The sequence below is a fragment of the Cavia porcellus genome, unplaced genomic scaffold, assembly GCF_034190915.1.
Source record: "Cavia porcellus strain 051 isolate PalLab524CR breed Dunkin Hartley unplaced genomic scaffold, mCavPor4.1 scaffold_34, whole genome shotgun sequence".
NCBI lineage: Eukaryota > Metazoa > Chordata > Mammalia > Rodentia > Caviidae > Cavia > Cavia porcellus.
This window is the reverse complement of record NW_026947517.1, coordinates 10,744,096-10,769,000: the sequence shown is the minus strand read 5'-3', so window position 1 is coordinate 10,769,000 and position 24,905 is coordinate 10,744,096. Positions and strand designations below refer to the sequence as shown.

At 41.9% G+C, this 24,905-nt stretch overlaps 1 long non-coding RNA gene across 1 annotated transcript; it reads right to left on the bottom strand.

The window, feature by feature from the left end:
* Positions 1-2,072: 2,072 nt before the first annotated feature.
* On the bottom strand, positions 2,073-23,021 carry LOC101788455 (uncharacterized). Its single transcript, XR_010045553.1, has 3 exons — positions 22,790-23,021; positions 19,348-19,413; positions 2,073-5,163 (listed from the first exon to the last, which is right to left on the bottom strand). It is a non-coding gene; the product is annotated as an uncharacterized LOC101788455 (long non-coding RNA).
* Between the last annotated feature and the right edge of the window lie 1,884 nt (positions 23,022-24,905).

The following is a 24,905-nucleotide window of genomic DNA, read 5'->3' as shown; positions in this document are numbered from 1 at the left end:
CTCTTTTTGTCTCTCATACGTTAGAAGACCAAATAATTTCAGTCCATAATCAGCTGGCTCCAAGGTAGGGTGGCACAGCACCAGGGCAAAAGATTTACGCAGCAGCTGGCAAAAGCAGCCAGAGCAAAAGAGTATAGAGCAGGCCTCTTCTGCTCCCTTATACTGTATGCAAGCCACCCCTACCCACCCCCCAGGGCAGATACACCACACACAAAATCTGTGCTTCCTCCTGTTACACAGAACAAGGTATTTACAAAGGGTCTTGACTGCCTGTTAAGAAAACTTTTAAGCTTACATTGACACAATGTATCAACCGTAACAGCACCCAAAATCTCCCGCAGAACCAACTTCAGCAACACAGCAAGATACAAGAGTGACACACAAAAATCTTTACCATTTGTAAACACCAGTAACAAACTGAGTAAAAAGGAAATTATGAAAACAACACTCTATGGATTAACTGGACCAAGGAAAATAAAAAGACCTCTAAAAACTACAGCACTCTGAAAAGAGATTGAAGAAGACATCAGGAAATGGAAAGACATCCTTTTTTCTGGAATAGAAAGATGCAGCATTATCAAAACTGGCCAAGGGCCAAGGATTTAGCTCAGCGGCTCAAGCACTTGCCTGGTAACTGCAAGGTTGTGAGTTCAATCCCCAGTACCAAAAAAAAAAAAAAAACCAAAACAACAAAAGACCTGGCCATTTTCCTCACAAAACAGTTATACAGATTCAATGCAGTCCCAACTAAAACACCAACAGCATACATTATTTATTGTTTGAGACAGGTTCTTGTTGTACTCTAAGAAAGTAGCTTCATCATTTTGTGTATTATAGCAAACCTGTACCGTGGCTTACTAAATGTTTTTTTTTTTCTATCCTTTTTCCCCAACTGATATGTTCAGTGACCCAATTGAAATGTTGAGCAATACTCTCCTCTGTAAAGAACTGCAAGAATTTCACTTAATTGAGATGTTAACCAGAGCGGCCCTCTACAAACAAGAAGAGTGGTGCTAAAACAAGCTAACAAGGGTTGTTAATCATGGTTAGGCACCTCTATTCTTCGCTAAAGAGCTAAAGAAGACTAGAAGGCCCACTAATTTACACATTGTTTGAAATAACTTGTTTATATGCAGGGAGATTTGTGTATGAGTTTAACCTTTTTACCTAACCTTAGTTACTTTTCCCACAAGATAGATACTCGCCGTTTTCCTGTTCTGTAACGCGCCTTATTGCCTCCCCCCACCCACCTATCTGGGCCATAAAGAATTTGGGTTTCTTGTGACCTCTCCCCGACCCGGTGATGATCTGTCATAAAATGAGCCTGCCCCAATTTTAAGAACTGCTTAGCTTAAAAGAAATTACCGGGTAACACTATGGCCCAAACCCCGATCGGTGCTTTCCTTTTGTTCTGTATGTATCAAATGAGTTAGATATCAGATCTTTGTAAAACTTAAGTTCCAGCGTCTCATACCTCGTGACCCCTTCGCACTCACTAGCGAAGACAAGCTGTCCTGAGATAATTAACTCTCCACTTTCTTCTCCAAATATTGCTGCAGACGTGCCACTCTGAGATAATGTCAGTCTGCAGGATGGGAGTAATTTAAGGAATACCAGGAACTCCCGAGATTGTCAGAGCTAAGTGGACAGCAATACAGTTTCCAGATGCAGGTCAACAGGTTTAATGGCCTCGCAGGTTTCCCCCCACTTTCCCTTACTTTTAAAAACCCCTTTCCCCAGTCTTGGGCGCGCAGTCTTTGGGTCGATCCAGGAGAGACTGTGCCACCCAGACTGGCTCAATAAAGCCTTTGCTACTTAAATTTTTGGACTCTTGTTTCCTTGGATTTTATACCGGGGCCCGAGTTATAACAGTTCTCACTATGCATTTCAGGCTGGCCTTGAGCTCACTTCATAGCTCAGAATGGTCTTGAACTAGCAATAATAGTCCGGCCTCAGCCTCCCAAGTGCTGGGATTACAAACATGTGCCAACATCCTGAATTTTCTACAGCGTACTTTACAGAACTTGAGCAAATGATCCTAAAATGTATATAAAGACAGAAGACACATAGAATAGCAAATGAAATTTTAGGCAACAAAAGCAAAACAAGAGAAGGCACAGTTAATTCCTAATCTCAGTTATACCACAAAACAATAGTGATAAAAATAGCACATTACTGGAAGAAAAACAGATGTATGCATCAATGGATCAGAATACAGGATATAGAATCTTTCCCAGACACATTCATTCATTTTGCTTTGTTTTGTTTTTCATTTGGTGGAGAGAGTGTCTCTCCAAGCAGTTCAGACTGGTCTTTAACTTCCTATGTAGTACAGGCTGGCCTTGAACTCAAGCAATCTTCCTGCTTCAGTCTCCTGCGTGTTCTCACTAGAGATATGCACTATCATGTCCACGCAGTTACGTGATCTTAGACAAAGGAGCCGGAAGCATCGGCTGCAGAAAAGACAGCCCATTGAACAACTGGTGCTGGTAAAACTGGTTATGTGTTTGCAAGGATGGAAACTGGACATAAAGTAAAATCAAAGTTGATCAACATTAAAACAGAAACATTAGATGTTCTGAAGATAAAACAGACAAAACACTTGAAGATACCAGTATAGCATAATATTTTATTTTCTATTCTTTTTCTTTCTTTTTTTTGTACCAGGGATTGAACTCATGATATCTCATGCCTGACAGGCAGGTGCTGTGCCACTGAGCTACATCCCCAGCCCCAAAAAACATTTTCTAATGAGAACCTTAGCCACTGAATAGTAATTTTTGCCAGGTAGTCCTCAGACAGAGGACAAATATCTAATAATACGCAAAGACTCAAAAATTAAGACACCTGAAATTAAAGACTGTCAAAAATAAGCAAGAGAAATGAACAGATACTTCACAGAGGAAGACATACCAATGATCAACAAGTCTATGAAAAAAATGTTCAAAATCTCTGACCATTACAGAAATGTAATGTATAACCCTGATACGATTCCGTGTTGAGGCTAGACCTCCTTATTTTTCTCTTACTGAGAAGCTTTTTTTTTCTTTCAATAAATTCTTTATTAAAAAAAGGGAAAAGAAACAAAATTTACATGTTTCTCTGTAAAGAATGGCAAACATTAAGAAATGAGAACAGTATCAAATTCTGGATGAGGCTGTCACAAAAAAAGAATCCTTCTTTGTTGGTGGGAATGTAAATTAGTACCAGCATTATGGCATAACTATGGGGGTTTCTCAAAGAACTAGCATTAGAAATACTGTATGACCCAGTCTTCCCCTTGAAGTATCTTCCTTGTCACAGTTGATACACTGTATCAACTTGAGAATTGAGAAGCTTAACTAAATAACCCAACAGGACAAGCCCAACAGCTCTGGGATGCTGTTCATTGTGTCAACATGAGAAGTTCAGAGGGTCAATCAAATGACTCAGCAGGGGGCCAGGTGCCCACTTTGTAAACACCCTCATCCTGAACAAGGTGAAGGCAGGGAGATGCTGTGAGAGCTGTACCCACGGTAGCCTGCTCACAACATAAGGGAGGAAAAGAGGCTTGTACCCCATGCTCTGTGCTCTTGTTGCTTTGTGTTCTACCACCTTGAAATGTTGCCTCTGTGCCATGCCAACCTGCTTTGCATCTATCTGATTACAGACTGAAACCTCCACAAACTGAACTATATAAAACATTCATTCCTTTAACTCGGGGTTTCCGGTATCTCATGTCCAGTGAGAGAGATGTAAAACATCCCCCAAAGATCTTGATACTACAGTTACTCATGCATACCAATCTTTATAGCAGCATAACCAGTAATAGCTAAATCCTGAAGGCAGCTTATATACCCCCAACAGACAATTTGATAAAGAAAATATGGTATCTATATGTACTGCAGTACTACTTAGCTATAAAGAATACAAACATGGGATATTTGCATGAAAATAAATGTACCTGGAAAATACAAAGTTGAGTGAAATAAACCAGAGCAACAAGGTAAATACCACATGGTATTTCACATTAGAGTGAGGCAAAGTAGAAAGAGAATAATAAAGGATAGATAGAAAGGGACAAAGGGATGGATCTCTCACAATAGAAAAGTGGTCCAAGAGGGCAAGGACTGAAGAGGGGGAAGGGGAAGGAAAAACACAGGCTGCATACAGAAGCTAATGAGCTCAGTGAACGCAAACACCATCTGCCATAGCAGGAACTGCCACTGATGCCTGCCAAGGCTCCAGACAGGAAGGGTGCTGACCTGAGCCTCTCCACCATGTCTGACCTCCAAGCCCCAGGCTTGCAGCTAGGAGCCTGCACAGGCAGGGCTGGGGCAGCATCTGCAGAGAAGCCCATGGACTCTGTAGTTTACTGGAAGGCGAATCCAGCTCTGAGGCCACGTTTTACTCAATGATTACTTAGGTGAGACTTAAATCCAAGAGCCTGCAAAAGCTTAGTACACATTCTTCCAATCTCACAAGGGCCCTGGCCCGGCCCAGCATCAGCCAGGAAAGGGAAAGGGCTTGGTTGAGGCCCCAGCCCCTGACAAGAACCCGAAGGCTGTGTTCCCACCCCTCCCAATGCCAGAGGGGTGGCCACAGGCCCCAGTTTCCTACTCTCCTGAGCTTCATTCATTCTGTGTCTCTAGACATGAGGTGACAATGGCTCCCTGTGACCTGTTGGGGAGCTCAGTGCTCCTCCCTTGACTTCCTGTTCCTCTCTCCTTTGAAAGCCACTCAATAGTTTCAGCAGTACAATTCAATTCAAAGCACTTTTACGCTTTAGTAATTAAGAAAAATGCCCGAGAAAGGGCTCTGGCCAGCCTCACCCCACACACACAGCAGACTCTGCAGTGAGCACCTGAGGCCATGATCCTGTGTGCAACCAGGTCATTCCCTGGAACCTAAGGCCACCTGACAGACTTCAACAGCTGTGCATGTTCACTTATCATCACAAGAGTTTTCATCTACAATTGCCAGATCCCATTTTTTCTCCAGATAAAATCCAATGCATGCTGAAACAGCTCCTACCTACCTCTTGGCCTCTGTTTCCAGCTGTTGATCAAGTCTCCAATTCAACTGAGGCACAGCAGTGCACACATTGCATGCAGTCCCAGCATTTCGGGGGCAGAGGCAGGAGGATCACAGGCTCCAGGTCAGCCTGTGCCACAAGGCAAGATCCTGTGGGGGGAAAAGAAAAGGTCTGAGTACCTTGAGGGGAAAATCCCTTACGGCTGGTCATTGGGCATCGGCATGTAACTCTCACCCATTCTTGTGAAGCTTTATGATCTCAGAATTCACTCCTGTTTATCACACTTTTATTAAGTTGCCTGACTCACAAGTAATCTCACTTGTAAAAATACCACCAGCAACACCAAAAAATGAGGGGCTACGAGACCTGTCTCTGCTGACACATGTAAGCCCAGAGAGGGTCGAAGCCCCAGTGAGCAAAGCCCACAGCTACTGGAATCAGCAAAAGTGATGTGGGCTGAACTGTGTAAGTGACTCCTCTCACATGGCGGACTGGAGCTGGAGAAGTAACCAGTGCGGTGGATGCCCAACTGAAGGGTTTTCCCTGCAGCTATTTTAGGGAGGTTCCCTGTGTAAGACTGAGGTACCCAACACCTATTACTTCACGGTGACTGGGTGGGAGACAGCCGTGAGCAATGGACACATCCTTGCTCCCTAGGTCTGGGCTCAGGCCCAGAATGACACAGACACCCTGTCCTATCTGCTGAGAAGCCAAGTCAGTCCACTGTGGCTTCTGGAGGGCATTTGATCTAAGTGTTGGCATGAAGCCTGGGGGTTTCCTTGAACCTGCACTCTGCTGCCCAAATCCAGCAGAACAGTGCTGTTTGCTTTCTTCCTGTCCCTATGTGACCAAGAAGTCATCTCAGCTTGGATGACTGTCACAGACCAGGGCACTCACAGAAAGGCCTGTGGAGTTGGGTGGGGAGCACATCACAAGCCCTGGAAGCTTAGGGCTAGGAAAGGCAAGCAGTGACTCAGGGAGTCAGTACAGAAACTGGAAAAGGCTGCAGTGCACACAGGCTCAAGGTGGATGCCAGGGACCAATGAGGAAAGGGAAGGGGGCCTCGGCATTCACTCACAGAAATGCTTACACCCACTGCTGCAGGCAGTGAAAACCAAGCAGTCATCAGACATATGCCGTGCATGTTCACTTCTGCATCACAAGTGTTCTTCCTGTCAGGAAGTCCCTGACAGGAAACATTATTCCTTTTTTGAAAGTTTTAGGTTTGCTCTTTTTAGTTTTTTTATTGAGGTTTTTCAAACTATTTCTCTGTTCACTGCTTTCTGTTACTTTTATCTAACTTTATTATTTTTCTTTGACTTATTAGGGTCCTTTACCTTTTTCTCACTTGCCTTTCTCCCTCATGTTCCTTTCCACTATTTTTCTTTTCTTTTTTTTTCTTTTTTTTTTTTTTGTCTTTTTCGTTTTTATTGGTACCAGGGATCGAACTCACAACTGCCTGCTTGCAAGGCAGGCACTTATGCCGCTGAGCTAAATCCCCAGCCCCTATTTCCACTATTTTTCAAATTTCACTTTTTCACTTTGCTGCTCCCCACTGCTTCTACCTGTACTATTATTAATATTTACTACTCTTTAGATATTTAGTTAACTATGCTGTTAAGGCTGAATTCTTTTCTATTGCTAATGGTGGCATGATGTTGTCTTCAATACACATTTATTATATATCACTATTTGGATCATCTTCCTGCCTATATTAAAATTATATATTTTTTCCCACATACTTAAAGATGTACAATGGTAGTGCCAATTGAATTTTATGACACTTCCATATCCAGACTGTTAGTGACTAATGTGTGTGCACATGTGTGTTTTGAGACAATCACTTACTATGCAAGTCAGCCTGGACTTCAACTCACTATGAAACCCAGTTGTGCTGAAACTCATGGTGATCATCCTGCCTCAGCCTTCTGATTGTTTAACTCTATTATTGTTGCTGATTTTTTCTATTGCCCAGGAGGCACAGATGTGACTATGAATTGGCTTTTCACTGTACAGCTCAATCTGGTTAATCTTTGTGTCATCAAATATGTATTTCTGTGGGACTGTTGGGCAGATGGCAGAGTGATGCACAGCAGCTCAAATCAACCTCTCTACGACTTCAAATCCAGACACTGGAAAGTAACAACTTGGGGAACAAAAGATAAGGCAAGAGCTGGGGATTTAGCCCAGGAGCTCGGGACATTGCTGGTGAGAGTGACTGTGGTGCACTTTGGGGAGCTGTGGTCCTTACATCAAGCACCGCTTCCTGGCTCCAGAGGGGAAAATGTGTGCCATTTAATCTCCAGGACAAACTCAGACTGGCTTCCTGGCATGCACTCAAATGTGCTTATTGTTGGAGGAGTTCAGAACCTCAGTGTCACTGAGAATGGCTGTGGTGCTTCCTAGGATAGCCCTGGTCTTTATTTTGAGCATGACTTCTCGGCTCCAGCAGAGAACCCTCATCTCACCAGCACAGCTCCTTCACTCTGCTGGCATGAACTTTCTAGCTTCCACTGCTCACCTTTGGGCCTTCCCAGCGTGGATCCATAAAACAGACTGACATGAGTCCTTTGCATGGGCTCTAGACCTCCAGATGGACTTGTGAGAGCCTTTGTCATGGGCTCTAGGTTATCATCTGCACTCATGTAGAACATTGCTGTGGGATTCAGGCCCTTGGTTAAATATTCTGGGTCTTTAGTGCTGTGGATAGATTTCCTGCACTTCCTTGTTAACTCTAGGTGACCATAATAAAATATTATAAATTCCATGTCCTGATTCTAATTGTTCGCCTCACAACCCCTGACCACAACACCTGGCAAGCACCAGGTTGTGAGTTTAATAACTGGCACCACAGTAAATAAATAAATAAATAAATAAATAAATAAATAAATAAAGGATGAGGTGAACACCCAGGACCCAGGAAGTATCTTGAGGGAAAACTGGATCCACAGTGCAAGTGAAGTAACAGATTACAATACAGAAAAAGTAGGTAGCTAAGTGCATTTTCTACCCAGCCTCTGCTTCACAACATGAGAGCAGGATCAAATCCACCAAGGTGGTGAGGGTTGAGGGTGGATGACTCCAGAGCCCGCCAAGGAGATACACATCAGGAGGGATGCATGCTAAAGCAGCTGGCCTTGGAGTGAGCTCAGGCCAACAGCCCACCATGTCCTGAGAGATTGCTAGGCCAGATGCCACTTAGGGAGGGGCCACCTTAACTTGTGATGAGGAGTAGTTACGGGGTGACTTCATCTCAGGGCTCCCCATGTCAGAATCCCACAGTGAGTGAGTGAGAACAAAAAACTCATGAAAGAAATACAAGGGAGGAACCACATCTTTGAACAAATGGGCTTAGTAGATACCTACTCAGTGTTCACTCAATCATAGAACACACGTTCCTCTCAACACATGGGACTTTCTCTAAAATAGACTACCTCCTACCTCCCAGAATATGCTTAAAAAAATGCAAGAGAATTTAAATGATAACTAAAGATCAGAGCAGAAAGCAATACAATTGAGATTAAGAAAATGACAGAAAGAATCAATGCCTTGAAGAGTCGGTTCTTGAAAAATCAAATATAATAGACAAATGTTTAGCTAAGTTAATCAAATAACAAACAAAAAAAAAGGAAACAGAAGAGTCAAATTCATACAATTAGGAATGAAAAGGGAAAAATCACAACAGATCCTGCAAAACTTCAAAAGATCATCAATGCTTACATTGAGAATCGTTAATGAGATACAAAATGTCTGGAAAAGACATGGATAGATTCCTAGATACACATTAATTATCCCAGCTGAATCAAGAAAATATACAAATTCTAAATAGCCCAATTTCATCCCATGAAATTTAATACTATTAATAATAATAGTAACAAAAACTACCAACAAAAAAAATCCAGGTCTTGATGGATTCATTGCTGACTACTATAAGAAATTTAGAGCAGATCTAATGCGACTACTCCACAAGCTTTTTAATGAAACTGAAAGTGAAGCCTTTCCAGAAGCAAAAGTTACCCTGATACCTAAACCAGAAAAGGATCCAAACAAATCTGACAACTACAGGCAAATCTGCTTAATGAACATAGATACAAAAACCCTCAGTAAGATACTGGCAAACAGAATGCATCAATTCATCAACCAGATTATACATTGCATGCAAGTAGAATTCATCCCAGGATACAGGGATGATGCAATATGCAAGTCACATTAACAGAACCAGAGGCAACAACCACATCACCATCTTGATAGATGCAAAAAACCCATTTGACAAAGCCTAACACCCATCTGTGACAAAAACCTTAAAGAAAACTAAAATACAAAGTCCATTGGTTGAGATATAGCTCAGCAGCACAGCACCTGCCTGGCAAGCATGAGGTCATGAGTTCAATTCCAAGTATATATAAAAAAAAGTAAATCCAAATCTATTGGAAGCCTTCTATGACAAACCAATAGTCCACATCATATGAGATGTTCAAACACTGCAAGCTTTCACTTCAGGAAAAGACAAGGATGCCCATTATCACAACACCTATTCAATATAGTTCTGTAAACATTAGTCAGATCAACTAGACAAGTAAAAGAAACAACAGGAATAAGGTAAGAAAGGAAGTTAAACGTCACTATTCATGGATGACATGATTCTCTACATAGAAGACTCCTAAGCTCCACCAAAAGACTTCTAGATTTAACAAACAAATTCAAAAATGTATCTGGGTACAAAGTCAAAACTCAAAAATTAATAGCATGCTTGTATACAAATAACAATGATAAGAGGAGAATCGGGGGAAACACCTTGCATGACAGCATCACAACAAGTGAAATGCTTTGTGATGGGTTCTACTTGTGCGAGACTCTGTCAGGCTCAGTAGGATACCTGCCCAACATGGCACTGACCCCTAAAACAACAGCGCCTCTCACCCACACTAACTCCTCTTCAAGTCTTCTGGTCCCAAAACAATACACCATCTGCCTCCCTTTCATGTGCACCACAGGTCCTCCAATCCCCCTCCCCAACATGGTCCCCTCAGGTAGTCTCCACCCCTTTTGCCTAAAAGTCCTGCAGCCCTCTGCCAGCCTGATGACCTATCCACCCACAGTCTCCACCTTTGTCCCTATCCCAGAAGGGCAACTCCTCAGCTTTGTTTCCTCTGAGGTTCCTTGCAAACTCCAGCAGCCCCCGTGCCAGAAAAAAAAGGTTTTCTTTTATCTCTGTCTTTGTTTCTCAACTGCACCAAAAAACCTAATACTTTGGAATTGATCTAACTGAGGAAATATTTGAGGCAAAATCAATATTGTACAAAGGACCGTATTTCCTAAACCATTACAAAAGTTTAATGCAATCTCAATCAAACTACCAGTAGAGTAATTTAAGTACTAGAGAAAACAATCCTAAAATTCATTTGTAACCCAAAGGGACCTAGAATACAGAACAAATTATGGAAAACAAATACAAGGCAGGAGGCATCACAACCATCAACAGGAAATTATACTGCAGAATTATCATGATAAAAACATTACAGAACTGGAAAAACAGAACAAAACATACCCTTAGTCAATCTTTAAAAAAAAACACAGTAAGTCAGTGCAAATAGAAATGGAAAAGGTAAAATTACAATTGAAGGCTGAGGATTTAGCTCAGTGGTGCAAGCGCCTGGTAAGCACAAGATCATGAGTTCGATCACTGGCATCCAATAACAAACGAACAAGAATTACAATGCACACTACTGAAAAACAGATTATTAGCAACTTTAAAACATGTACTCCAATAAATTGGGAGTACTCGAAGACGTGGATAGATTCCTAGATACATACAAATCACAAAAATTCAACCCAGAAGATACAAAAACCCTGAATAATTCAATAATAAACAACAAAATTGAAGAAGTAACTTGATTATTTTTTTTCATTGCTAGAACAAAATGCCCAACACCAAAAATGAAGGAATGCTTTATTTAGTTTACAGACTTTGGAGGTTTCAATCCATAATCAGTTGCTGCAAGGCAGGGTGACATGGCATTGAGGCAACACTTCAAGGCAGCAGCCAAGGCAAAAAAGAAAAGCCTCTTTTCCTGCTTTATATTGTATTCAGGCTACTCTCCCAACCCCTAAGGCAGATGCAGCGCTGACAATGTCTTTCTGCCCTTGCCTTGCACAGGATGAGGCTATTTACAAAGTAAGAAACCTGCTCCCTGCTGAGTCTCTCTGTAAAACTGTTAAACTTCTCAAGTTGACACAATGTATCAATCAAAACAAGCAGTATAAGAAAACCTACAAATTAAGAAAAGCTCAATACTTGATGGATTTGCTACTGAATTCTGCAAAAAGGAAAATCTAATGTCAATATTCTGCAGAATCTTTAATGAAACTGAAAAGGAAGGAGTACTATTAAAAAGATTACTAGAAGCTAGCATAACCCTGATTCTCAAACCAGACAGCAACCCCCCAATTAAAAGAGAGCTCCACCCATATCTCCTTAATCAACACCAACACAAAAATCATCAACAAGATACTTGCAAACAAAGTGCAACAAATCATCCAAAAGTCATACATTAGCTGGATATGATGTAATCTTAGCTCTCACATGAGGACTGCCATGATTTTGATGCCAGGCTAGACTACAAAGTGAATTGAGCTCAGCCTGAACTGTGAACTGCATAGCAAGACCATGTCTCAAAACAAAACAAAACAAGGGGAAAAAAAGAGAAAAATCAAATACTTAGGAATTAATGAACCCAGAAAGTAAAAGACCTCTACAATAATATAGTACTCTGAAAAATGTTGAAGATGACATCAGAAAATGCAAAGATATTCCCTGTACTTGATAGGACCAATATTGTCAAAATGGATAGACTTTCAAGACTGATATAAACATTTAATGCAGTACCAAAAAAATGCGAATTGTGTTCCTCAAAGAACTAAAGAAAACAATTTGAAAACTCCTATGGAACCAGAAGACATCAAAAATAGCAAAAACCCATGTGTGTCAAGAGCAAAGCCAGAGGCATCCGGGACCTAGATTCCAAGCTACAGTACATAGATACCAGGATGAACAGAAAGACCTGGTGCTGGCACAAAACCAGCATGTGAGTTTGTGCAGGGGAACAGAGGATGCAAAACAATCCCAGGCATATTAGCCATCAGATCTTTGACAAAAGTCATAAAAGTCCATACACTAGAGTTTGCATAGCCTCTTTAACAACAATGCTGGGAAAACTGGCTATAAACAGGATCAAAAACACACACAGGGTATAATACAGCATTTTCAAACATATGATGCTAAAAAAATTGGCTGTATACATACAGAAAACTAAATTCAGAAATATACCTCTCTCCATGCACTATCAGAGAAGTCAAAATGAAGCTAAGATTGTTATAACTTGAGCCCCGGTATAAAATCCAAGGAGGCAAGAGACCGAAAATTTAGTGGCAAAGGCTTTATTTCCAGGCCTGGCGACCAGTCTCTGGGAGCCAATTTGGAGACCGTCCCCTAGAAGCTGAAGGGAGGACTTTAAAAAGGGGCTGGAGGAAAGGGCGGGGGGAGAGAAACAAAGAAACCTGTAGAGCCATCAAACTTGTTGACCCGAGTCTGGAAACTGTATTGCTGTCTATTTAGCTCTGACAATCTAGGGAGTTTCTGGTGTTTTTTAAAAATTATTTTTATCCTGCAGACTGACATTATCTCAGAGTGGCACGTCTGCAGCAATATTTGGAGAAGAAAGTGGACAGTTAATTATCTCAGGACAGCTTGTCTTTGCTAGTGAGTGCGAAGGGGTCACAAGTTATGAGACGCTGGAACTTAAGTTTTACGAAGACCTGATATCTAACTCATTTGATACATACAGAACAAAAGGAAAGCACCGATTGGGATTTGGGCCATAGTATTACCCGGTAATTTGTTTAAGCTAAGCAGTTCTTAAAATTGGGGCAGGCTCATTTTACAACAGATCATCACCGGGTCAGGGGGAGGTCACCAGAAACCCAAATTCTTTATGGCCTAGATAGATAGGTGAGGGGAGAGGGAGGCAATATGGCGCCATACAGAACAGAAAACGGCGGTAATGTGTCAAGGTCAGGGTAAAGGGTTAAACTCACACGCAAATCTCTCTGCACACAAGCAGGTTACTTTAAACAAATGTAAATTAATTGCCATTTTAGTTTTTCTTAGCTCTTTAGCGGAGAATAGAGGCTCCTAGCAGTGATTAACAACCCTTGTTAGCTTGTTTTGGCACAGCTTCTGTAGTTTGTAGAGAGCAACAATGGTTAACATATCAATTAGGTGAGATTCTTGCAATTCTTTACAGAGGAGAGTGTTGCTCAACAGATCAATTAGGTCCCTTAACATATCAGTTAGGGAAAAAGGATAAAACAAATACATTTAGTTAGCCCCTATACAGGTTTGCTATAATATACATATAACAAAGCTATTTTCTTAGGGTACAACAAGATCTAAATGTTAACATGTGAACTATCGACTAGAAACTAAAACAGGTGTAACTCTTGGAGACATAATGCATAGGCAAGCACATAACAAACAACATTATGATTACACAAGACATAACACCAGCAATCAACAAATGCAATTACATCAAATTGAAAAGTTTCTGCACAACAGGAAAGAAAAATCTATGGAATGTGGAAGAGAATTTGGACAGACAAGTATCTAAAATATTTCAAGAACTAAAATAAATTAGATTCTCACACAGTAAAAGACCTAGTCATGAAATATGCAACTGAAATGAATACACACTTTTCAAAACAAGTACATATGATTTAAAACTCACTTCTCTGGCCATTAGAGAAATGGAGTTTGAAAGAACATGGAGATTCCTTCTCACTCCAATGAGTGGCTGTCACATTAGTGGAAAATAAGGAAACCCTTCTGCATTACTGATGTGGATTCAAACTAGTACAGGCACAATGCAAATCAGTATGGCACTGTCTCAAAAACACTAACAATAACAAATTACATCTGAGCCAGCTATTTTCACATTAGATATCTTCCCCAAAGAGTTGAACACATTGTGTAACCATGCAATATACACACTCATGCATACCACAAATCAAATAATAATACCTAAAACATGGGTGTGGCCCGTATGGCCATCAACAGATGAAACCACAAAGAAAATGTGGTTATTTATGTTCTGTAGAGTACTACTGTTCTAAAAATGGGTATATGTGAATCATCTGTAAGAGAAAAATCCATCCAGCTTAAACCATATTAATTGGCATAAATCACACTCACAAGCTGAGATAAGGCACAGTGTTTCATATATGAGCAAGTACAGAGAAACTGAAGAAGAGAATAAAAGAGGAAACAGGGAGGCGGATCCTCTATAGACAGGTAGGGGACCAGAGATGCAGGGAGGAAGGCAGAGTGGGAGGGGAATGGATGAAGAAAGAGGAGCTAAGAGCATGGACCCACTCCCCACATAAGTGCAACCATTGTGGGCTGCGGTCATTACTAACACAGCATTTTTCAATGTTCAAGAAAAGCACCTATTTTTTGGTTCCAGGGATCAAACTCATGACCTTGTGCTTACCAGGCAGGCACTTGTACCACTGAGCTAAACCCACAGCCCTATAAATTTTTTTAAAATAAGAGTAAAGGACTTAAACTATCTATTTTTCTTTGCATTTTCAATCAATCACCTATCATGCTAGAAATTTTTTTCTTAAAATGCGGTGTTGGAATGACAGGGACCCTGTGCTTCTCACTGTTGCTGGAGGGACAAGGTTCAAGGCCAGCTTCCCAGCAGCACGTCTGGCCACATACATGAGGGTAACAAAACTTTGTTTTGTGAACATCTGGATTACAAGAAAAACAAAAGCTTGTCACTGCGCACAGCCTGTCCCCTCTTTTCTTTCTCTTTTTTTTTTGACGGGGGGAGTTCTGGGGATTGAACTCATGACATTGCACTCACCAAGCAGACACTTATGTCACTGGGCTGAACCCCAGCACTCTCCTCCTTTCCAGCCCCTTGTCCTGCACTCACAAGCAGCCACTTGTGCAAGATTGGGCCAGTCTTATCCAAATAAGCAGACTGTTTAACCTTATCTGAGTGTCATCTGACTCTCAAAACACCCCAGAGAGAAGCAGGACTACTTTGGTCTCTGCTCCTGTCTGAGAATCTGGGCAGAGCTCTCCAGGGTCAAATTCCTCATCTGAGGTCACCAATAAATTATGGCAGAGAAGCAACCAAAAGCCACTCACTTTAGAGCAATAAATTTCAAAATGTCTTGTTTTTTTGAGTCAGGACCTCAGAATGTACTCTAGTCTAATCTAGAAATTGCCCTGTCACACAGGCTGTCCCTGAGCTTGTGTTCACCTGTCTCAGCCTGCTGTGTGCTAGAATGACAGCTGTGCATTTCACACTGGTTGAAAACATACTTCTTTAAACAAAATATGCAAGATCTGTGATCTAAGATACTGAACATACCTAGATGACTGGCTGTGAGTAACCGTAAAACCAGAGATTAAAAAGTGTCAGGGGGGGCTGGGGATTTAGTTCAGTGGCATAAGCGCCTGCCTTGCAAGCAGGCAGTTGTGAGTTCGATCCCTGGTACCGATAAAAAGGAAAAAGGAAAAAAAAAAAAAAAAAAAACTGTCAGTGAAGACCAAGGAAAAGGGATCCTCACACTTTGTTGCTGGGAATATAAAACTGCAGAGTCACTTTGGAAACCACACTGGCAGATCCTCATTATAAACACAGTCATGCCACAGCCCCAAAATTCTACCTTAGGTTTATATCCAAACTGAAGACATATTTTCTACACAAAACCTGAATATGGATTTGAGCCTATTATCAGCAGCATTACTGACAACAGCCCCAAAGTGGAAACAACCCAAACAAATCTTCAGCAATTCATAAAATGTTTCATTAAAAATGCTATACTACCATGAGTAGGCGTGCAGTGTTACTAGGTGTCATAGCGCGAGCCTAGAGTGCCAGCCATTTGGGAAGCTGAGGAAGGGGCTGACCTAAGGCAGGACTCCATCTCAAAATAAAAGTTAAACAGGGCTGTTATGGATTTAAAACGAGTGGTCAGCTTAACACCAGCTGAATTAAATCAGCGTGGTGCTGAGTGCAGATGGCCACCTGAGAAAAAAAGAGCACAGCACTGTGAGCTCTCCTGTGCTGCAGTTGGGAGCAATTGTTCTCCTGGAGGAGCCTGTCATGCAGGCTTCCCCATATGAATCCAGCCACAGTCAGCAGGGGAGCTTGGGACCTTGTCACTGAGAGTGGCTGCGGTTCAGTTTGGGGGAGCTCTGGACCCTACACTGTGCATCACTGCCTGGGTCCAGAGGGGAAGATGTGTGTTTAATCTCCAGGAGAGCTGGCTTTCTGATATGAACTCAACTGTTCTCATCATCAGAGGACCTAAGGACCTCATTGTCACTGAGGAGGACTGGGGTGCTTCTGGGGGAGCCCTGGTCCTTGTTTTAAGCATTGCTTCTTAACTCACATGTAGAACCCTCAGCTTACTGGCACAGATCCTTCACGGCACTGGCATAGTTTCTGGCTTCCACTGCTGACCTTGGGAGCTTCCTGGTGTAGATCCATGAAACAGACTTCCATGAGACACTGTCATGGGCTCTAGGTCTTCAGCTGGACACATTCAGGATACTGCCATGGGATTCCAGGCCTTGGCTCGATTTTCTAGGTATTTAGTGTTTTGGACAGATTCCTGGCCCTTTCTTGTATTTAATTCTGGGTGACCATCATGAAATAATATAAATTCTGTGTCCTGTATGTAATCGTTCTCCTTGCAATCCCTGACTACAAGGGCTGGGGGCCAGGTTGGTGATACATGCTTGTAATCCCAGTAATGAGGGAGGACAAAGCAAGAAGACCACAAGTTCCAGGCCTACCACAGATATTTAGCAAGGCCATGTCTCAAAAAATAAAAGGGAAAAATATTGGGATACTATTTAATAGTCGAGTGTCCTTAGATTAAATCCCCAGTATTGTCAAAAATATTTTTGGAGCCAGTTGTGGTGGCACATGCCAGTAATACCGGCATACAGGAGGCTGAGGCAGGAAGATCATTGCAAGTTTGAGACCACCTTGGACTACAAAGTGAACTCAAGGCCAGCCTGATCTGCAGAGTGAGACCCTTTCTCAAAAAGAAAAAACAATTTTTTTTCTGAAGAAGGAATGTAGTACTCACTCATGCCCTGAGACACATGAATCTTGAGAAGAGTTTACCATTGAAGAAGCCAGACACAAAAGACCTACTCTATGAGCAATTGATATGAAATGTTTAGTAATCAAATCCATAGAGACACAAAGTAAAATAACAGCTTCTAAGAGGTGGAGGTTAGGAGGGGCTGGCATATCTTCCAGTGTAAAGAAAATGCTTTGCAATGCTCAAGGTCATGATGTACAGTTCAGTAACCATATTTAAAAAATGGTCAAAATTATACTATAAATCTACTGTGATAACAGAGCATGGTATTGACTAAAAACAGACCTGAAGATTAATGGAACAGATTAGAAGAAACCAAAACAGAGAGACTAAGCCAACTTATCATTTAGAAATGGACCAAACTCATTCACTGGAAGAAAGACAGCCTCCTTAATAAAATAAAAGGTGCTGGAAAAACTGGCTCAGCACATGCTGAAGATTAAAAATGGACCCATGTCTTTCACTGTGCACTAAGCTAAAACCAGAATAGATCAAAGATCTTAATATTAAAACAGAAACATTAAATCTGCTGGTAGACAAAGTAAGTAAAAGCCTTAAACACAGTGGTGCGGGTAGACTTTATGAACAAAACAACAATTGCACAGGAACTACCAAAAAGAATCAACTGGGATCTCATTCTATTACAAAGTTTTTGCACAGCAGGAGAAACCACCAACAGAGTGAAGAGATTTTCTCCCATGATATGGGAGAAAATGCTTGCCAGGTATAGCTCAAAGGATGACCACTGAGAACATAGAACAACAACAACAAAAAAATCCATCCTCCTATATGTAAAGACCCAATCCAAGAATAGGGATCTGAGATGAATACACACTTCTCAGGTGAAGAAATAGAAACAACAAATAAATATATATATGATGAAATGTTCAACATCATGAGTCATTTCAGACATATAAATTAAAAAAACACTGTGATTCCACCTCACCCCAGAAATAATGGCTATTATCAAGAAATCAAGCAATGACAAATGCTGGAGGGGTGGTGGGGAAAAAGGAACCCTTCTCCACTGTTGGTGGGAATGCAGACTGGCACAACCACTGTGAAAATCAGTGTGGAGAATCCTCAAAAAATTAGGACTACAGGTACCACTGGACCCAGCTATTCCCCTTCTGAGTATCTTTCCAAAAGAATTAAAAACATCATATCACATTGATATATGTGCACCCATGTTTACAGCAGCACAATTTGTAATAGCTAGAACTTGGACACAATCTAAATGCTCACTGACTGAGGAATGGATAAAAAAAGTTGTGGTGCTTTTACACACTGAGTACTACTCAGACATAAAGAAGAATAAACTGGAGCTTTTTAAAGGTAAATGGATGTAATTTGAGGCCACACTCCTAAGTAAAATAAATTAAGACTCATATGTAAACACTGCATACACTGTATTGTCTCACTACTGTGAGCTGAAAAAAACAACATCTATAATGGTGTGTGTGTGTGTGTAGTTAAGATACTTACAGTACTGATTTCTCTGAGCGCATTAAAGAGAAAGATCTGTGCTGGCATTGTTTGGACAATTGAATGTAGATATCTTGTGCTCTAGGTTAATGAATTGGGGATCACAATGCACAATATATGTCCATTGTTCCCCTGATTGATGCATTTTGAATTTTTTTCTCTTTAAAATAAAATGGATTAAAAATAAAATAAATTGAATTTTTAAAAAAGTAACCAGTGTGTATTTTCGAATGGAAAATGTTGAACATGTTATGCTATATGAATTATTTCCCATCCCCAAAATTATTTCACTCCAGAAATAAAAAGCCATTCAGACAGAGGCCCTAGACCCATGCTTATGCTTTATCAGAACCTCAACATCTCTGAAACTCCCCCAGCCTGTATTCATGGTGGACAACTGAATCCTCCCCTTACTCAATCATGGCCTTGCAGTGAAGGAAGGTTCCTAACCCAACTCCAGTCCCTAGTGCAGAGCATGCAACATTTCAAGCTGCTGTACTGCTAATTTCCAGGGATGATGATCCAGTAGAGAGGCCTGGATAAATTTCTGGCCAGGTGCATGCTGAGCTGCTAGCAGCAAGGCTCACACAAGTGGGACACACAGGTCAGACCCATGCCGGTACAGAGCTGCTACAGGACGGCAGCTGGCAACTCACCTCTCCCCACCTCTGGCTTCTCTTTTATGGATGGAAACCCTGGTGTTCACAAGTGGACTATGCAACCTGGAAAACAGGAAATACAAGCCTTTATCTGATGAATGCAAACCATCCTGCTCTTCATTCACAAACATGCAATTCATTCACTCAGCATCTCGTAGGACAGTACAGAAAACACTAATTTCCTATATTTTTGGAGTTCACACTATGGTTAGGGAGATAAACTATAAACAAGATGATATAATATTGTGTTCAGTTTTACAAATGAAATAAAAGGTGGCGTAACAGTGAGAGACAAGATGCCACGGCATAAGTGTCTGCCTGGCAAGTACAAGGCTGTGAGTTCAATTCCCAGTACCCAAAAATAAATAAATAAATAAAGTATGAGAGACAGAGGCTGGAAGAGGCAGAGAATATTTTTATTAAGGGCTGTCAGGCTTTTTCAAGGCAACACAACAGAAATGATTAGATAGGGATCAAGCTAGAGAGAACAGCATTTCCTACAGTAGAGGGAGCTATGATCCCAGGCAACTGACATGGAAATGCATACTCTCCTGAGAGCAGGGTCCCTAAATACAATGAGCACACAGCAGTGGCCATGGACGTGCCAAAGGCAGAAGGTGGCAACACTGAGGACCCTGTGCTCAACTGAACCGAACAAACCAGGGACAAACGGAGGTGTAGGTGTGCAGAAGAGGGAGTAAGAGGAAGATTTCAGGCAGGAATCCCAGGGTGGCCTGTCACAGCAGTTAACTAGGACATCTGCTGTGCTGCCCTTTCTGGTGGCTGCTGCTGCCCTCACCAACAAGGCTGAAATCTTCATCAAGTGCACTGCCCCTGAATTCACCACAGCTCAACACACTGAGAGCTATACTTTCTGTCTGTGGAATAGCATTTTCAAAGCACTCCCCTTTATTACCATGGTGTCTGCTGTATCCTCAATATGCTTTTACTAAAATGTTTAATGAAACCCAAAACAATTAAATATCATTCTATCTTGAAATTTGGAAGAAGCAACACAGGTTCGTTCAGCCTGTCTGAACCCCCCCCACACACACAAACTTACAGCTGAAGCCTTAAAGGCCTATCTTTAGGCTTCCATTAGTGACTCTACCCAAGTTGTACATTTCTGTGTCTGCCTTTGACTGAGTTGTCAGAATCCAATTCCTCAGTCTTTGCAAACAGCACTCCAAGTCAGTCTGCCATTGGTGATCCAGACCTGAGGAAAGCAAGCAGAAGGACTTTGGAGATGCCTCTCACCTCTAATGCTGTTGGCAATTTCCAGGTGCTCCCGCTATTTCAGAACAAGCATGCAAAGAGCTTTACTCTAAAGGAGACAAGCCACATGAACACAGGACGCGACTCCCCCTAATCTTCAGGGGCAATGACCTTCCTGGGAGACAGATGAGTGGGGCAGGGTTGGAAGAAGGACTACCAACAGCACTGAGCTCAGCCTGTATCACAGCACAATGGGTTCTTCAAGAAACCAGGGATCTCATCTTTTGACAAGCTATGCACTCACCTAAACCACATTATGTGCTGTGGTACATCCACATTGTATTTGTTGTATATATTTGTACTGTCTCCTTTTAATTTATTTGTTTATCCAGCACTAAGGATCAATCCCAGAGTCTAGTGCCTGCTAGGCAATCATTCTACAATTGACCTATACCCTGAGTCCTGTATTTATATTGTCACTGAATGAAGAATTGAAAAGGGATAAATAAAAGGACTGTTTCACCAAATGTAATGTGAGATTTCTTTATATCTTGATTCAAGCAAAATCAACAAGGAAGATATCATAATGAAACTCAAATGCCAAATGTCAGTTTTTCACATGTAGTACTTGTTTCATTGATTTTTCAGAATGACCTTTTTCTCTATAGACACAAGTTGATTGTCATCATGCAGGCCCAAGGCGGTGATGCTGGCTAGGAGTAACTGCTAATGCTTCTCCCAGGCAGGGGTAGACACACAAACACACAGGAATAGCCAGCAGAGGCAGCTGGAGCTCCAGTAACATGGGGACTGGAGACCCAGAAAGCCTTGGCGCAGACCTGGGCCTGCCACTGCTACTGAAGACAGAAACACAGGACTTGGGCAAGCCACTTGGCCCACTAAACCTGTTTTTTTTTTCTATGAAAAACGAGTAGCATCCCTCCAGTGGGAGCTCACACGATGCCACACAGACCCTTTAAAGTCCTGGAACATAGAAAGTGGTCAAGCACCAATAGTGAAGGTGGTGACCCAGAGCTGAGGAGGCAAAGCAGAAGGGCCCATAGCTCAGAGCCACTGCAGGCACAGCACTGCTGCTCTTCATGGAGCCCAGCTCTGGCCTGGATGGGAGCAGAATTGACCCTGCTGGAGGGTCAGAAATCTGTGACTGGGGCAGAATACTAGGAATGCTTATTAATAATAATAGTATGGGGGACCTAAACAAAGACGCTTATGGAACTTCCATCAGAAATTGGCAAACTCTTTCTATGAATGATCAGACAGATTTAGCCAGCTTTCCGAACGACCAGATGTGTCCCTCACTTGAACTCTGCCACTGAAACATGAAAGCAAATGTGAGCCAGCGGTAAAAACCTAGGATTCTAATAAAGCCGTATTTCAAAAACCAGGCGGCAGGTTTGATTTGACCCATTCATGCAATAACACTGGGCAAAAAGTGACTGTGAAAATAAGGATTAAGCTAATAGAAGACAAGAAAGAAAAAGATAACAGAGCAGAGTGTATCAATAGTTACACGATAGGCTTAAGTCAAACTTGAATCTAAAAGCACATTAAAACCATATTACTAGGGGCTGGGGATTTAGCTCAGCGGCATAAGCACTGCCTTGCAAGCAGGCAGCCGTGAGTGCGATCCCCGATACCGGTAAAAAGACAAAAAAAAAATATATATATATATATATATATATATTACTAATTCAAAAGCAGAGATTATCACAATGGATCAAAAAAAAATCCCTGCAATATCAACTATTCTGCAACATGAAATACTTTATGTATAACTTTTACCTTAAACCCTTTATTTGAAACGGTTTTAGTGTTAGGCAATGCTACAATGAGCTTCTACCTTCTAACAGTACCTGTGACCACAAATAAAACACAAAGAATTCAAAGTAAGACACTGATATTTGCACAGTATTACTACATAAAAGAATTCATGAGGGTTTCATCCGTTCGCCCATTAATGACCTTTTCCTATTCCAGAGCCAACCTGGGACCCCACATATCTTTACTTGTGAGGTTCCCTAAACCTCCCCCAAGCGCTAACTCTTCTTTCCTCATCTTTGGATAGAGCATCTGTCGGTCTGTTTGCTTTCTTTAGAACTGTGATGGATGGGCCACAGGACCTCTGTGACCTAAAGAAAGAGCACTGGGTGATAATGCTCAAGTGTGCAGCCAGAGAGCAGGGGTCGCGCGGCTCTGGAGTTACCTTCTCCATGTCGCTTGGGATGAGTTCCTCGGAGGAAGCCTGGAGGGCATCGGCTCGCTGAAAAGTCCACCGCAGCGTAACACGCTTGTGTCAGCACCATCTCGAAAGAAGAGAACGCAAAGCCACCTAGAAATCTTTTTTGTGCACACAGCAAATATACTTGTTCAGTCTTTCTTTGTCGGTCTTCCACGTGGCCCTTGCCTGCACCATCTGATGATGTCACTGTCTGCGCCGTCGCGACGCAACAGCTCCAGTGCGCCTGCGCAGCGTCATTATTCTGGGGGTCTTAGGGGGCGGGACCACTGCTGCTGTCTTCCCAGATTTAGACTCTGGGTGGCGCCAGCCTCCCACACATCTCTTGTTGAGACCCCAAACTTAAGTGAATAGGAAAAATGTGGCACAGATACACAGTTCCAGATGTGGCTCTGGTGGCACAAGTCTGGGATCCCAGCCATTGCGGGGGCTGTGAAGCAGGAACAGAGTATGCTTGAGGCTGGCCTGGACTATATAATGAGACACTCTGAAAACACAAACAAACAACCAGCACATACACAAACCTGAACAAAAACATGCTGCAGTGGAGGCAGGTGTGGGGCGTGGGAGAGCGCCAGGGGTTCAGCACTTGCATAGCATAAGCAAGGCTTTGCTTTTCATCTTCAGTGCTACAAAAACACAAACAAAATAACTAGCAAAAGGCAATGAGATTTATCACAGTGGACTGCAAATCTGTCTCTATATTGTGTACTTTGTCATTTCTAACTTGAGTGCTTCTGAGGAGGCCCCAGAGTGTGTGTACATCAGAAGAATGAAGTGTGGTAAACTCTCCCCTCTCCCTGAGTTTTTGCATGACGTACATGCAGCTGAATAAGCCTGGACATTTAGCACAGAGAATGACTCCTCTTAATTCCTAACGCTTGGATTTACTTGAATCCATGTTTGTTTCAAGGTGCAATGTATGGAAAGTAATTAAGTTAAATTCATTTGTAAAGCTAAAAGCACTTTTGTTTGCAAAAAAAATTTACTTAATAGGCTTTTCTCTTTTTCTAAACACTCAGTATTTTCTTAGCAGCCAGGTTATCCTGTGTGAGCTACTGGCAGCCTTTTCAGCACCAGCCCACACAAGGCACACAACCATGTTCTCATGCTGCCCACACAGAGGGGTCAAACACCTGGATTTCAATTTTAGGATAGAGGGAAGCACAAAGAGAAAATACCACAAGTTTGCAGAGCACAACATTAGGCTACACAAGTGAATTAAGGATGATACATAGTGGTTTCATATTTTCACAGACAATACCAAATGTTAGAAGAGAAATGATGAAAGCAATCAAAATTCAGTAGTTTTTCTGGAAAACTGATTTTCAATTTAAGATCCACACTTACCTAAATTGTCTACCCAACTGAACAAAAGGCACTTTCCTGCACAAAATGGTTTTGTGATTCCCTGTCTTGTGTGTTTCATATCTCAGGAAACACTGAAGTCTATGTTCTACTGAAGCTAAAAGTGCACCAGGGAGAAGAAGCACCACCAAGAGCAGGTCCAACACACAAAGAGGGCAAGAAAACCCAAGGACAATTCCTGCTTCCCAGTCATAGAGAACAAGCAGGTGAAATCTGAAAGATTCAAAAATTGTCTGTGAGTGTATTAAGTCAGAGTTAACTAGAGAAACAGATATAACACAAGATACAAAACAGTACAAGAAATTACAAGAATGGCTTACAATGATCAGCCACAACGTTGAATAAGGAAGCATGCAAAAGATGTCTGCACAGCAAAAGTTTAAGGGTCTAGCCCATGGGCTGGAGCTTACTGCTGTGTCCCATGCAAGTCTGTATCAGGAGGCTGATGCCTCTATGATGGAGCACAGAAGAATCAACGATGGAGGTGGAAGACTCTATGACAAGGCTGGGGAGTCCTAGGCTGAGCCAAACAGAAGCCGGGAGATGATGATGTCTGAGCTGAAAAATGAAGACTGGAACTCCTCCTAGAAGCAGCAACCAGTCTCCCCTCATTTGCCTATTTTATGTCTGCAGGATGTTATAAACTAGGGACCCTGACCCCTGCTGAATCACATAGTTATTAAGTTCCAAACTTTTCAAATGCTGAAACACTTGT